A 17,315-nucleotide genomic window follows, 5' to 3' on the forward strand; every position below is an offset into this window, starting at 1 on the left:
AACCTGCAGCTTTCTTGTGTCTGAATCTCCTTCCTGGTCAAAACAACCTGGTCAGTGACGTCATCCTGCCAAAGACCCCTAAAGAGCATGACGTGCATTGTTTGTTGTCAAAGGCATACTTCATCTGCTACTCAAGGCAACAAGTTGTGGGATCAAGAAGATGGCAAAGTAAGAGACTGGAGCCAGAGAAAATCTCAGAGTGATAAACTTTCTTCCAGTGTTCCAGCTTTATTCTACTGGTCATGTCATCTGAAAAGAATGTTTTTCTTTTTCCTATCTGTTCAGTTAAAGTAACTTTGTAGATAAGAACCACAGACCTTTCCAACTATTTTATTTTTGTATTTTTTTGGGTGGGGGTTACCTCAAGGTGAAATAGTAAAACAAACAAAAAAAAATCACAAAGGAGAACTACAAACCCTAATTGTATATAATAAGATACATATCATATACATACTTTTCACTTTATGGTTTCATTCAATCAATGGATCATATCATTATCATGCCCTGCCATTCTTACTTTTTCCCTTAGTACAGAACCACATCATTGCTCATGATCATTAACTTGCCAACAATGCCTGCCAGTGAGTAGCACACTACTTTGGGGTGTTTTGTATTATCTGCAATTGATATCCATTTAACTTTCTTAAGATATTTCTAATCAATTGGGCTTGAAAAATAAGATTAGAAAAGGAATTAAAACTTGAGGATAAAAAGCTTGCTTCTTTATTTTACACTGGGAAGAGTAAACTCAAATCTGTACACTGTACAGAAGGTATAGGTGGTAATAACAGTTGGCATTCCTGTAAGTTAGTAATGAAAGATCACAGTCTGGGGACAAAGCCAAATACGACAGGCAGACCTTGCCAAATCAATTACTTATCATAGACTCCTCAATTATCCGGTAAGCTTGTGGAAAATAAAGCTCGTGGAAAATAAAGTTCAAAGATGAGGTATGTGAAATCATGTAAAAAAAAAAAAAAAGAAAGAAAAAGCAAGTGCATGGGGGGCTTGCTTGGTTTTAACCCTGTTAAGTATTTTTGCCATGGCGTCCTTTACAGTGAACTTGAAAGCAGACGTGTGTGTGTGTTCTTTTTATCAATTACTGTATGAAGTATGTCAATATGGTTATTCAAATACATAAGGTAGCCATTTTTGACTAGTAAACATTATCACTAGGTTTACAGTGACTCATAACTCATAGCTTTACTCCCCCATCGTCTTTCTATTATTAAAATGTGTTGGGACCTATTTTAATTATTGAAAGTAAGAAAGAAATACAAAGTTATAACAACTAGAATTATAATAAGAGTACCTTTGTATTAAAATACGTTGCAAGAGGAGGACTTGATGCTATGATCTTCAGAAACGTTTGCTAAAGGTTTATTGATTGAGTGAAACGTATATCTCGACTGCAATTTATTTAAAAAAAATGTACAATAGAAACAGATTGACCTGTTTTGAGATTATTCAGAGAAGTCTATTGTGAAATGCACTTTAGACAATCTTGATTTATGTGCATTTCCAAAATCTAGAACATTATAGTACAGCGACATAAAAACTCTAGAAAAAGAATATTCCATTCTGTGTACCAATAGCCAATGTTAATACAAGCTGCTGTACTCACAGCCTTGTAAACGAGGATTGCTGTAAAGAACCTTGACTTTGCTTTTGAGCACTGCTTGGTAACCGCTTAGAGTAGGCCCGAGATAAACTCAGTTCCCTTGCTGCAAATGCCAGGGAAGTCAGACAGATTGAAATCAGCATACCAAGGTCATGACAAACATGAACTGAAGAGTCTTATTATTATAATGTAGATACGTACTGCTACATGAGTTTTACAAAATGTAAAATGTGCCGGCGCAGAAACACAAAGGCATTGAAAACAAAACTGCAGAATCAGGCTTTTGTGTGATATTGATGTTTGCTTTTTTGTCTTGAATGGCAAGTTTGTAGTGAATTAGCAGTGCTCCTCGCATCTGGAGGAGAGTCAAGCAGTCAACAGCAAAACAATTCCTGTCAGGAAATATAGTTATATGATTTGGAACATAAAATAAACTGTGTTTTTTTCATATACAGTATTTGCAGGCTTCAAGTTAGAGATGAAAAGTACCGGTATAACTGTATACACACTGGTTTTCAAACTGAGGGCGGATGCACCTGAGACTGAGGGTGACAGGTGTTTTTCACTAATTCAATGTTTAGGTTAAAAAAAATTGTGTAACTCGTTTTATGCTGTTTCAAAATGCATTTTGAACTTCTGAAATGTGTAAAATATTAATATCAGTATAGTTACATTATCATAGGTCATCAAAGCAACATTTCTATAGAAACCACTCGCTGTGCCACCTTCCATTTTACAAATCATTAAAGAAGTGCAACGTCAATGTGGTCTGTGCAGTGACTATAGCACACCATAGCCTGATTATGCTCTATTTGGTTGGGTGCATACCTAAATTAAAAGGAAAGAGAGTTTGCTGGACTAAAAAGTTTGAAAACCGATGCCTTAGTATCAAAACCACTTACAGCACTACATATGCAGACCACACTCCATATTCAGCAATGGCAGCACAATATTACAACAAACACTCCTAGAGCAGCTCACTTATACAACTGATTAAGGGTATCTAGCACTGCAATGGATAACAAGTATGTACTATATTGATACCAGTGGTATGTCAAAATGTTAACTCCAATCAAGGTACTAGCTAAAGCAGTTTTATATTTGTAGGTTTTTAGTAGTTTTATATCAGAATTAGTTTTATATCAGAGTTTTATATAAATGTGTAAATACATTGCATTCTACATCATCAGTAGAAACCAACACAACCTCTAAATTACCTATTGAAGAAAATACATATATTGTAGAGCTGATAGTAGACATTGATTGGCAGGTGCTTGACAGGATGAATAACTTAAGTTTCATTAAAAAAAAAAAAAAAAAGAAAAAGTATAACACAATTCTGGACAACAGACTTTGCATCCCGAACTTTGAAGGGGGCAATAAAGTTTGAGGAATAGTTCAGAACAATTTAAAGATCTACTGAGAGTATTATGACAGGTCTTAGCAAAAAAACATTACATTCACTAAGGTAGTTTCACCTGTAGGTATATTACTTGCCCCAGAGGGAAGTTAGACATTCCAGATCAAGTTTTGTTACACAGAAAACTTAGTGTTACATATGTGATGTAACAGAGTTGTATACTAAAGAACGTAAACCAACAATACACATTGAGGTATACTTGGTAAACAAAGCAGTAATGTTTTTGGCTTTTTGTAATGGTATTTTTGTTATACTCATAACATTTTAAAGGAAATATCTACAGAAGCACAGAGCTGCCATTTTCGTCATTGGAACTGCATATATACTGCTATAGCCAGCATCTTTATGGAATAATGGGAAACCAAGTTCTTTCTTTCTTTATTTTTTACAGGAAATAATAGAAAATTATATCAGAGTTGTTTGACTGGGTGGGGCTCTTTTATTGATTTGACTGCTATATTGGTCACGCTTGTACCGAAAATAGCAACATTTGACTAGTTCTGTATCACGTAAAAAAGATTAGTTTCTGTAGCTAACTGGCTTGTACTTTGAGAAAAATTGTTCCTGTGGTCTGGCGGTCGTGATCTTGCTCGACACGCTTAGGCAATAGTAGACGGGGCGAGGTTGTGGTTGGTGCAAAACAACCAGCTCTCTGATTCCCCTTAGCGATCAGAATGAGAGCTACACAGTTTACATATGTTATGTCAGAGTCCATGTTGAAGTTCGTATGCATTGTAGGAACTTCATACGTTTAGCTGGGTCATTTCAGGACAACAGTTTCACGGATCACCTGCATTTTATCACCTTTGACCTTCTCATGTGCAGGTAAGTCGTCGTCGTCTTTTTTAAAAACAAAAATGTAAATCAGTTGAAATTAAAAAAAAAAGACTTCCTTCCTGTCTGCATTGTGACGCCGCGTGTAAAACAAAACTACAGTACAATAACTTTTTTTTTTTTTTTTGCATGCATGCATTTTATTTTAAAGTGGTTTTGCATTGTCTGATGCCGTCTGATATATGCTTGATGATATGAGAAGAGGAATGCATAGACATGTGCTGTTTGCAGAAATCGGTCTGATAATAGCATCAGATATTAAAAAAAAAAATTCAAGCTGGATCGTCACTATTGATACATTCCTAATGTCAGCAGCAAATTCAGTAGTCGTAGTCGTGGTACTGTATGTATTTAACGCACTAGCAGTTTCGGTTGTGGATACTGTAATAACTGTAATACTGTGACATACAGAAATGAGCGGCTGAACAAACTAGTTGCAGTTCAGTCAAAATATTGTATAACAGTTTTACAACAGTGGACCTCGATACACCTCAGTTTTTCTGGTGTTGAAATCACTTGTGTAATGCATCTGTCGCATGGGTGTCCTGTTTTTGTAGTGCTCACCTGCCTCTCTCTCCATGTTACTAATATGAATGTGAATGCTGACTCAACTCCCTCCCCTTGCAGAAGTGCTTTATGTCAATGAATATCTATAGTCCACACAACAGCCTGTCAGAGATTTGGATTACAGCATTGTTGGTAGTACTTCTGAAATGGGCGGGGCATTCCATGACAAATCACCCCAAAAACTTAGTGTTTTAAACCCTACTGTCGCCAATTGATTTTCTCAAAGCAAACCAGCAATATTACCTTATTGAAATCTTGCACAGACTGCAACTTTTTCTTGGTAATTTTTTGAGATTTTTATTTTTGGGGTTTCACTCCAGTGTCAAAGGTCAAAAAACGTCCTTTTGTTTTCTTTCATATGTATTTTTCTGTAGCATGAGGGGGTAACCATCAACCACATTTTGACCTCACTATGACTTTTGTCCCCTTTACCTGATCAGTTTAAAATGTAAGCTTGAGCTTGTTCGCCTGAAACAACTCCAAGAACCAAGTTTGCTGTAAATTGGACATGGTAGGGTGTTACCTGTTGGTATATTTGTCACAGACTGACCTGCACCAGTGTCTCAGGATCAACCATGGTTATCCACTTCCCCTCATGTTGCCCTGCATGCAGCTCTCCACCCCCACCCAGCAAACTGACAGCACATAAAACATGGCAGTGGAATTGATGCCACCCCTACCAACAAGACCTGCCTAAGCAGTGTAGTGTTTTAATAACAACCCTAACAGATGCATTTTTTTTTTTTTGCAAAATAACTTTTTTTGAGAATATATGGTTAGAAAGAAAACACCATTTGTTTTGTAATATAGAGCTCTATAAGTAAACGTGGTTATAGTTAGAAACTTTTGTAACATACTTTTTTCTTAGTTTTCATAGTGCAAGCAAAGTTATATTTCTAATGATATCGTAACATATTGGCACCTATCTTCATTTAAACAAGACAGAACATGGGTTTCACAGATACTGTCAGACGTTTCTTTCTGAATAAATAGTGTAGCAAAGGATGTGACAGAGAGAGACCTATACAATTCTTTAAAACATAAATTAATATATTTTTGTATTATTTATTGTAAAAAACTGGAGCCAATTTAATTGATGTACAATTGTTACTGGGGTGGGCAAAAAAACAAGTACTTAAAATAAAGTATGCGTGTATGCATACTAAAAGTACATTCATTTCAATTTGTTATCTTAGAAGAAGTAAAGTGAGATGACTCTTAACAACATCTATTGCTGTAATATATATTGTAACAAGGCAGGAAGGGGGTTAATATCCTCCCTGCCAGAAACGTTTATTTATTGTTTACTGTGTAAAGGCTTTTTTGTGAAACCTGTGTGTTTTGTTTTTATCAAACAGGTAAACAGCTTAATTGTCCAGTTATTAGTTTAGCTTCCAGTTTGTGTTTAGTTAGAGCTCGAAGAGAGCTAGGTTTTTGTTTATTTTGTTTTTTTAAAAATATTGCGTTGAAAATTCAAGTCCTTTGTCTGGGTCTGCTTTAAAAGAGGCAAACGAAATGCGGAGAGTGAAGCCTGGTTTACTATATATATATATATATATATATATATATATATATGTGTGTGTGTGTGTGTGTGTGTGTGTGTGTGTGTGTGTTAGGTGGGCTTCAGTGTTACAGGAAAATAATTATTAAATTAAATCAATATTAAATAAAATGTTGTTTTTGGTAATTCAGGAACGGCGAATTAAACTGGGTAGATAATGAACTGCAAAAAATAACATTTTATAAGGAAAAGGAGTTTCAATGGGGTATGCTTTTTTCTTTTCTTAGTCACTTTCCGAGGATTATTGGTCTTGCTCGCTTGTTTGGTGCTCCCGTTGGTGGGGGATGATTGTAAATCTTCACAGAGGCAAATTTGTTAAAAGTGGCTAAAATCGTGAATTGTGGGTGTTGTTGAGTGATTGAGAACGAGACATTTTGTCTTTGAAAGTGGTCTCTGGGTGTACAGGAGTCAAATATGGGCCAAAGGTCAAGTATATCAGTTTTCTTAACTATGTACAACTATTACAGGAGTTTACTTGGCTGCCTTTTGATGTGTATGCTAAAGTCTACATCCAAATACATTTCAGGCAGTTCAGCAAGATCAAATTACATATGTTACAAGAATACACACTTCAACAAATCTGTTTCTACAGTGCTTGAAAAACTACTAGAATGCGGGTCAACTCACCCAAAAAGTAAGACCCTAACCCCTCTGATTTACACCAAACTAAGAATAAAACTAAATTCACTTGAATCTTTGACTTGGGTTTTCGGCATTGACCATGATATACTTTTTAACATTATCTGTGAAGTCCCAAATCAAACTCTTCCCCCTACCAGAAGGAAAAAACTGCCCCCAAAAATGCATTAGTTCAGTGATGGCTTTGCTGAAGACTTTGATTTATTTCTACAAAATGCTGTGATTGTACAGGCCTTTAGCTGACTTTCACACGATTTGATTGGCTGTTGTAATGCTGAAATTTGCATATTTCCTGATTAACCATTGTTCTCTATTTATTGCTTTCATTCCCCTTAACTCGAAAGCTACTTTATATATATATATATATATATATATATATATATATATATATATATATATATATATATATATGGCACTTTATATATTAATGTCTCTGCAGTTAAATACTTAAGAGCAATGAATATAAACCCTGCTCGATTACGCTTGTAGAGACATGGTTGGTCGCACACTCAAAAATCTTATTCAGACTTGACTGCTCAGTCTTGCCATGGTGTATGATTTTTGTGTACTGTCTTCAGCAACCTCACCTTGTTAGCTGAGTTTGGCTGTTCCTCACCCAGTTTTATTCCTCCTACACAGCTGTTTCTGTTTCAGTTAATGATTGTGTTTCAACCTATATACTGAATTGATGATCATTAGCACCTGTCTGGTATAATTTTTAAATCATACACCTGACTATGTGCCTACAAAATCCCTAACTTTGTGCAAGTGTACCTAGAAGAATTGATGCTGTTTTGAAGGCAAAGGGTGGTCACACCAAATATTGATTTGATGTAGATTTTTCTTCTGTTCACTCACTTTGCATTTTGTTAATTGATAAATATAATCTATTAACATGTCTATTTTTGAAAGCATTCTTACTTTACAGCATTTTTTCACACCTGCCTAAAACTTTTGCACAGTACTGTATGTGCACCAGATTCCTGTTCATTTTGTTTTAATAAACAAACACAGCGCATTTGGACACATAGGGTGGCTTATGTAAAAGCAGAGTAACTGAAGAGTTGCTACTCTCAGAGTAAACAGCAGAGTAAGGTTAGTCTGCTTTCACCACAGCTGAGTAAGCTTACTAAAGAAGTAAATAAGAGTAAGTTAAAACTGGGTAGAGGCTGGTTTAGTAGAGGAGTAGGCTATATTCTTTCATTTAGTATTTGGAATATGGATGAGTATTTATTGGATTTTGAGCAAATATTTGATTTTGAAGGACAAGAAGACCTGGAAGAGTATTTAGAGATCAGACTAACCTTTTTATTGTTTACAAAAGATACAGTACAGGGACTGGTGGAGACGATTTCTGGAAACATACAACACCTAACAAATAGAAATAAATAGTTTTCTCACTGCAACAGGTACTTTTAACATTAAGGTTTTTAGCAGCTGGAAATGTTCATAAAGTATCTGGTGACCTACTAGGAGTAAGTGAGGCATCAGTCTGCATAACTGTACATAGGGTTGCCAAGGCAATTTCTAGCCTTGACTTCCAGGTAATAAAGTTTCCAAAGAGAGGAAGATCTGCCTCCTGTGAAAAGGCTGTTCCACAGAGCTGTTGGCTTTCCTAGGGTAGTAGGGTGCATTGACTGCACATGTGTTAAAATATTGGAAATTTGAAGCTGGTGAAATTACTGGAGTTCTACTTGGGGACAATGAGTATGCCTGTACCCCATTTTTTAAAATAATAATAATAATAATAATAAATAATAATAATAATAATAATAATAATAATAATAATAATAATAATCTTTATTTTATATAGCACCTTTCATAGTGGAACACCATCACAAAGTGCTTTACAAGATACGAGACTAGGGTGTGTGAACTATTCATCAGTTGCAGATTCACTTACAAGAACGTCTCACCTGAAAGACAGAGCACAAGGAGGTTAAGTGACTTGCTCAGTGTCGCACAATGAGTCAGTGGCCGAGCTGGGATTTGATAAGATCAGTGGTAGAGTGGTTGTTCGGAATATTAAAAAGAAGATTTGCCTGCCTTGGAAACTGTTTAAGATTAGACCATCTTGATGTGACATATAATAGTGGCAGTCACAGTTCTGCACAGCATGTCAAAACTAGCAGCAGAAGAGGAGTGGGAACTTCAGGAAGCTGATGAAGATGTTCATGCTGTGGTCCAACAGAATGATAATGCAGAGAGCTTTCATCATTCAGCACTTTTCTTAAAGTGAGTTTAAATAATGGATGTATATTTCATCAAACTAGCATCTTTTAACCGTATAAATGTATCTACACACACAAACACACTGCTATAAATCTAAATCTATTATGCTATTTTGTATCTAAATTATGTGTATATTGATGTAGGTTAAAGTATGTAAACTAGAAAATAAACTTTTTAAAAGTATTTTATTAATACATAATTTAATAATTACAATTGGTTTGATCAGTGGATGATTAAAGTTATGGGGAAGGAAATTTATTTTAGACAAAATTTTGTGAAAAATACAATGTAACTAAAAACTAAAAAGAACCTTTAAAACTCTTGATTACAATTTAACAATAAATAGGAACTACACATGTTGCTTGAAATAATTAAATACAATGTACAATAATTCATAGGAACTCAAGTATATGCAATCTGATTTACATCCTTATGATGAACATTTGTTAAATCAGATAGCTCAAAATCCTCAGACTCTGGATCATCTGTAACATTTAAATTAGTTTATTGCACATAGTTTATTGAGTATCTGTCCATCTTTTTTTTTTTTTTTTTTTTTAATAATTCTAATTTCTCCATTTTAAGCCATGCTTGTTTCTTTTCATTTCTGCATCTTCATTCAGTGTCCTAATGCGCAGTTCCTGCTCTTTTAGGAACACCACCTTTCCCACAAGGTGCAGTTCTTTGACGAGGTCTACTACAGCACTGTTATCATTTTTGCAGAACTGTGGGCTGTGTATGCAGATTTCAGTACTGTCAGTGGCAACAGAAGTGCCTGGATCCTGAAATGTTAATTGGTCTTGAACTATAATAATAATAATAATAATAATAATAATAATAATAATAATAATAATAATAATAATAATAATAATAAAATAATAATTAAAAAAAAAAAAAAGTATAATCTTAGCTGTTATCATTTTAAAATGTGTTAATAAAGATTACAGTTGTATTTTTGTTCAGGTATTTTAATAAAAAAAACAAAAAGAAAAAGAAAAAAACTTTACCTGACACCGATTCTACAGATAAGCATGCATTATTAATTCTTCCTGCTTCATATCGCTATCTTGGACCTCTTCAATATAGGCATAGTTTTGGGGTGTAATTTCTTTAATTGTGAGTGACAGGGGGTCGTTCTGCCTTTCTACAGGTCCACCTCCAGTCCTTTTTTTTTCTTTCTTTTGCTAGTTCTTTTTTTTGTCTTTCGCTTTAGTTCTTTCCATGCAACCTGTAATTTTTTCAAAATCGCTGTAATTTTTCCCCCTTTTTGTTGCTGTTTCCATATCTAGATCAAAAATAAATAAAGGTGGGGTGTCATGGTTAGTGTAATTCTATTTATTTATCTAAATTGTATCTGGCAAGTTAATTTTGTTTACTTTGTAGACTGAAAAATAAGATGGATTTATCATTACTTGCATTACAAACAAAATTATTTTTAAGATGTTTCCTCTTTATTTGTATAACGTCACAATCGCCAACAGTCAATAAACACTACTTTGGATTACAATATAAAAAAGGTACTGTTTACAAAGTGTAAATATAAATGCTAGAAATTATGTAGGCTACAATGTGTCTATGTTAATTAGGCTTCCAGACCCATGGCTGGGTAGCCTATTGTTAGTTTTTTTTTTTCTTCCTTTGTTTTTTTTTTCAAATGGCTCTAAAATCAACAGCACAGGTTACATGGTTTGGTGGCCATATTGGATTTTTCAAGAATTTTGGACAATTAAAAAAAATCATCTTCTCCAAAACTGCTTATGGTAAAGATCTGAAACTTGGGGCACAGACTACCCTTATGCCCTAGATTTACATTTATTCAAGAGAAGTCGATTGGCCACATGGTTCAGCGGCCATGTTGAATTTGTCAAAAAATATGCTAACGTCTTCTCTTAATATCTCCTTATTAATTGTGTGCAAGGCAAGTCATTACATAAAATAACATGGCCGCCACAAGCCAGTCAAATTTCAGCTGTGGTCAATTTACATATATTGCAGTGTTTATCTATGGTAAAATGTGGTAAAGCAATGAAACTTCATATAAGTAGTAGAGGCCTATGAAAATTAATGTCAAAGAGAGAATGAAGTTGATTCGTCACATGGTTTGGCAGCCGTATTGGATTTTTCAAGCCAAATTTTTGAATGTCCATAAAATTCAAAACTTACTTTGTAACTCCTTAGAGGGTGCAGATAGCGTCATGGTTATTATGGAACACATATACAAACCTATAAACATCATATTAATGTACACAAATGAATTAAGCTGATTGGTCACATTTACTCAAATTTTGTATGTTCCATAACAACAACAACACTTTTTCACAGGTACTCTTGAAACTTTACAGAATAGTAGAGGCATGTGGGAAATAATGTCCACAACTGAGCAAAGCTCATTGGTATTATGGATCACAATGCTTACGTTTTACGATAACACCTTGGAAGCCATAAAGTTGCTAGCAACTTCTAGTTATTATAGTCCTGCACATCTCTGTCCAGGAGAGAACTGAGAGACAGGTGGGAAAGAAAGGATGTTCCCGGCAAGTACTTTAAAATATATGATTCTTATATTTGTTTTTTTTTAGTTCACGTTTACTTATTACCTTCATACAAATCACCGCTTTTTGTCAAAAAATACCTTGATACAGCGGTGGAAAGATAGCTAGTGAGAAAAAAAAAAGTTCAGAAGGGGGTTGCTACAAAGGAAAATATTGGGGATTGAAATATTGGGGTTATGGCTGATATATATAGTGTGGTTAGGGAAAGAACAAAAGGTGAAAGGAGAACATAAACTAACTGGAGGGTAAACAAAGAAATTGAATAATATAATGTGCTTGAGGTTAAAACTAAAGATGGGATAATTGATTAACTACTAAATGATAATGGTGTGAATAATAAATGGGAGTTAAAATAATTAAATCTGGTTTAAAGTAAATAGGTCGTATTTAGTAGAGACCATACGTGGGGGCATTAGGACCCAGTATAGGTTACTGGAGTCAGAACCAACTCCAGGTTGATTCAAAAACCAATTAATTATCGTTTAAAAGTGTCTGTGGGGGGTGTGGGTGTGGATGTAGGTGTAGGAGTTTGGTGGGAGAGTAAGCAGGTTATTGCGAGTATTGTGAAACGGGAAAACGAACTATTGGAAAATGTATTTGGATTACGATTTGGTTTTGCTGACAAGGTAACAGGCTTAGCCTGCCTTATTATTAATTAAGGAAACATTTGTTTATCTATGTCGGGTTAGGTTTTGTTTTGTTTATTTTCTTTTTGTTGTCCGCAATAAACACGCTACAACGTTTCCTGGCATTCTGTGTCTAAAAGTGTTTATTTGGAGAAGAAAAACGTGACTAGAGGGCAGTCCATCACAATATATACTGTTTTCTAATGCAAACATATTTTGACTAACTAACTCAGTTTAGTACTTGGAATTTTGAACACTTTATTCAATTTGCATAATTTACCCCTCTGATTATTTTTTGCATGAGAATAGTGACTCATCTGTTAATCATCTCTCGTGCAACCCTATATTACTCTCAGAATAACTACTTCTGGAGTAGCATTACTCTAGAAGTAACTAATCCACTTCCATGCAAGCCACCCATAGTGGGCCTTTATTAGGTGTTGCACCACTATGTGTAAAAACACTTTTTTTTTTTTTTGGTGTGTGTCAATTTTAGAGTTTAGTGTTCTGTAGCAATTAAAGTGGCTCCTGAAAAAAATGAAACCAGTTAATCAGTGACCGAGAGTGACGCCTGTTCCAGTGTCCATGATAATCCAGGTCACTGCTACGACATCATGTTTGCTTTTAGTACAGGTGTCCAGAGGGCTAGGGTTCCATTTTTGGGTTTTTGATGCAATAGCATTTACAGAACTGTTGCAAAAAGTAGGATTTTCTCTTTCTTTTTCTTTTAAACAAAATGATTGACTGTTTCTGAACTAAGGAAGTTTTCTTATGTTGTTTATTTGTGGATTGTTTTAGTTTGAAGTACATTTTTCATTTGTTCAGTAACATGACTATTTAGTTGTGCAGAATACTCTCATACTGCAGTGTATTGCACCATTAACACTAACGCAGTATATTTTGGAAGCATTTCCTCTAATGTGTGTGGAAAACACCACATATTTTAGGATGAGGTGGAGGGTGAGACACCAAGCTTGCTGTTTGGTTGGTCGTTCTAAACTGAGACTCCAAGCTTCCTTTTTGGTTGGTCCTTCTAAAGTGTGTAACGTAGATAACCAGGTAACTGCAAACAACTTGCTTTGAATTGTGCACTTGTGGTGGGCTAATTTAACTTCGGTCACCCCGCGGCGGCTGACCAGAAGTAATAACACATGTGCAGTACAACCAAGTAAGTACACACAGTAAATACATGCAGCGTAATCTCTGTAGATTTATGCATGGTAAAAGTGAGATGAACTAGATTGTCCCGCTGGCGATGCCGTAGATAATGATTTTTTTTTTTTTTTTTTTTGCTCAATGCAATGTTTCAGAATTCTGGGAGACGAGAGATTCTGTAGGGGGTATTTCAGGTCAAACACAGACAGTGTGATTGTTCGATGAGAAATTAACAGAGTTATCTAGCGGTCGAGGATATCAACAGCTGATCAGAATTAGTAAGTCTTTTTTTGTTACCGGTTTGGAGATGCATATAGCTGTTATTTAATAAATATATATATATATATATATATATATATATATATATATATATATATATATATATATATATAATTAGTTATTGCTTACCTAAATGAGAGTACGAATTTTATTCTGTAAGGTTGTTAATGTTAACTGATTGGTGTATCGTTGATTGTTCGCAATCCAAAACGTTTTAAAATGATCTTGCAAATGTTGCATAGAGATTTTCTTCTGGTCATTTATTGTTTAAAATATTCGACATAGTTTAACTGAAGTTACGCGTTTTTGTTGAAGTGTTTTCTGCTGTATAAAGCCTGTATGCCTTGGTGCTGCTGTGATCGCTGCCATTGTGTTTATTATGGAGTTGCATCAATATTTCGGACCAAAAGTTATAATGCTGTGTTTGTGTCGCTTTACAAATGCAACACTTTTTGTATTATTGTGCCATTAGTGAATGAACATGCACTGTAGAAAAAACAGCTACATTTGAAGCACCGCAGACCCACTGTACAGTCCATCTGAAACACCGAAGAAACAATGTTATTAGTTTGCCCTTCTAAATATTCGATTGTTTTTTCTAGCTATATGAATGCTCAAGTATTTCGAAAATCATGTAATAACATTGAAGACAACCCTGAACAAACTCATAGGACCACTCTTTACGGTTTTGGTTCAGGAAATTGACATTCTTATGGGCGTATTCTGGTATATTTTAGCGTGGGTGCATGGCAGGGATATTTCTACTATTAAAATTCCCTACATTTTATATTTTTAAACCCTACAAACTACACGTTGTTGTAGTTTTAGTAATAATCCTAAATATTAAATTGACCCTCTACAATCATTTTAATATAAAGGGTGGATACAGTGACCTGGGTGCAGATCTGGGTGGGCTTTTTCTAAAATGACTGGTAATGATCTATAATTATTTGGAAATAATTAAGAGGTGGACTTTTAAGCTCCTGGTTCTAACCACAGTCAGCAATAAAAAGCATACATGTAGGAAATATAAAAGGCAATGTCTAGTCTGCATGTACACTATTCCAGAGGGAGAGTTATTATAATATTGTATCCCTAATAAGAATGTGTGAGTGTGTGTATATGTGTGTGTGTATGTATGTATGTATATATATATATATATATATATATATATATATATATATATATATATATATATATATATATATATATATATATGTATATTTTCACGTGCTGTTTTTTTTTTTTTTTGCGCCGGTGTCATACATTAGATACACTTTTGAAAATAGGACATTTTTCAGACTTGGTTGCTCTATTACTGCTAGAAACAGTGCACAAGATGACAACACTGGTTCTGCTCTCCTCTCGCATCGAGAGTGGTCTTGATATTTAATTTAATGTATACAATTACTTGTGCTGAAGGTATTTTACATCCAATTGTAAATTATGTTTTAGTGGTGGTAAAACTGGTGTGGTAGAAATTCACATATGTTTGTATTAGATGGTATTAAATGGAAACTCCCCTATTGTATTTCATCCCATCTGAAGTGATTTAAGCTTGAAAAAAATCTTGAATTTGTTCCATTATCATTAAGGGTTGTAGAAAAGAAAAAAAAAAGTGGTAAAAATGCCTCCCTGGGTGACAGGCGTTTCCATATTCGAGGCCAGACAAATTACACAGTTATGAATCTGCGTACCGTTCTGGAGAACAGACCCCCGTCCCCACCCCTGCCCCCGCTGAATTGTCAGGCATGTTTTGAGGCATGGTCAGGAATCCTTCCAGGGCATCTTAAAAAAAAAAAAAAAAAAAAAATCATGTCGAGTCAGTGCCATCTTAATTGCCCATGGTGTTTCTCCTGTCCAGTGTTCGGGTTAGTGTGTTAGGATAAATGTGTTTTACATTTACAGCTGTGGCCAAAAGTTTTGCATCACCTAGAATTTTAGCATTGAGATATATAATCATTTTGATCTTTCGTATTATTACATCATGTAATCAAAGAAACTGTGAAATGATTTTGCAAGTGTCTATCGGAAGCCTAAATATTAGTACAGCATTTCATATTTTTCGAAATGTCACTTTTCAATTTGTCAGGTTTTCGTTTAGTACTGTATATGTTAACCCTTTGCAGTCCATTTATTCAGCGCTTGTCAGGTCCAATTTATTTTCCAGAGTAAAACAGGCTTAAAAGGCACTGTATGGCCAAAGGACATTAATACTGCATCTCCAGCCAAGCCCCACCCCTTGTTCGCTGTATTTTTCACATACCTCTTTATAGACCTGCATACTGATAAATCTAATCCTGATCACTTGTTTTATCACCAAACTCCTCAATATTGCAATTATTTTATTACTATAACTTCTCAAAGCTCTGCAAATGTCTGTGAGATTCTTTGAGTACTGGATGCAAAAGCAGCTATCTCCTTTGTTTGTGTCTGTGTTATCTGTGTGGTGCAGTGGCTATCTGTATTGCTCAGATACGGCCCTTTTAATTTTTTTTCCCGGCTTCATTCGGCCATTGAAAGGTTTTCTCTGCTTTTTCCGCAGAAAAAAAAATGACTTGAGACCTGTGCTTGATGTCTTTTTGATGTTGGACAGGGTCCGACATAGGACCGCAAAGGGTTTTGCAACTTTCAGCAGATTTCATTCGACTTTATGAAGCCAAATTAGTTCATTCTATAGGGTGATGCAAAACTAGTGTAAACTTAAGATTTATTTCCTTGATGTTATTATTCTGCTGTTACATTTAGTCAGGCATTTTATTCTAATAGCGTATATCTTGTAAAATTAAAATAAGAAAGAAAATTCTTAGCAGGGATAAGGCTTGTGTAACTGGTTAAATCACAGTCTGGCTTTGTAGTGGAATAAAGGTATGAGAGAGAGTACACCGTGTAACAATTTTTTTTTTTTTTTTTTTTTTTTGTTCCTGGGTAGTAAGTGTTATTTCCTAATTGCTTATGCCTCAAAAGTATAGAAAATGGCTATTATTCCCCACAAACTTTGCTTTTGTGACCAGGACAGTGATATTTTGTAATTTACTATTTTCCAGAACATTCCAGATAGATTCAGTGCTAAGTAAACTTGAAGTAACTTCTAGAACTTTCCAGTAATATAAATAGTAGTATAAATACAGGGGCCTTAAGCCCACCAGTTCAGTTTAGTTCCAGCTGCCTAAGTGGATACATATCTGCATTTTTCTGAGATGGCATCAAGAGGCTGCAAGCATCCGGCAGACGCATTTTGCTATGTCTGCGGCCAATTTATCAAGACAAGAGCGAAAAAGTACTCCGTGGAAGCATCTGCTAAGATGTGTGAGGCCTACAAGGCATATTTTGGCATGCCTGTCGGGGATCAAGACAAACCCTGGGCACCTCATTTCACCTGCGAGCACTGCAGCAAAACTCTGGAAGGTAAGATGGACAATTGTTGCTTGAAATTTTATGTTATAAAATTTGTTAATTTTTAAAATTGTAGAAGTTTTTAATTTTAAAATATTTTACAATTTTCAATGTTATTGAAAAAATATATCATATATGAAAAATGTTGCGAGAATCTCTTACACATTAGTCATGGGTGAAATAAATGTATTTTTGTAGGATGGTACAGAGGGGAAAAGAGAGCCATGAAGTTCGCGATCCCAAGAATTTGGCGGGAACCCACTGACCACTCAAGCAACTGCTACTTCCTTCGTCCATCGCCTCGGTGCCACACTGCCATGAGCTCCCCGTACCCACTCCTCCGGAGAGAGAGAGCAGCCGTCTTTAGAAGAGAGCAGCAAGTCAGAGAGCAAGGAAGACGTTGTAGATCCAGATGACAATTTCAGAGGTGGAG

At 35.1% G+C, this 17,315-nt stretch overlaps 1 long non-coding RNA gene across 2 annotated transcripts in view; it reads left to right on the forward strand.

Annotated features, from left to right (window-relative positions):
• The first annotated feature begins 3,727 nt into the window (after positions 1-3,727).
• LOC121314760 overlaps positions 3,728-17,315 on the forward strand; it is a 77,867-nt gene continuing 64,279 nt past the window's right edge. Inside the window, exon 1 of one of the 2 annotated variants that reach the window (XR_005950150.1) lies at positions 3,728-3,866. This is a non-coding gene — a long non-coding RNA (uncharacterized LOC121314760). Of the gene's footprint in view, positions 3,867-13,356; positions 13,486-17,315 lie in introns of those variants that run through there. The other variant, XR_005950149.1, reaches the window with a different exon arrangement.

This window comes from Polyodon spathula, chromosome 4 (assembly GCF_017654505.1).
Source record: "Polyodon spathula isolate WHYD16114869_AA chromosome 4, ASM1765450v1, whole genome shotgun sequence".
NCBI classification, from domain to species: Eukaryota; Metazoa; Chordata; class Actinopteri; order Acipenseriformes; family Polyodontidae; genus Polyodon; species Polyodon spathula.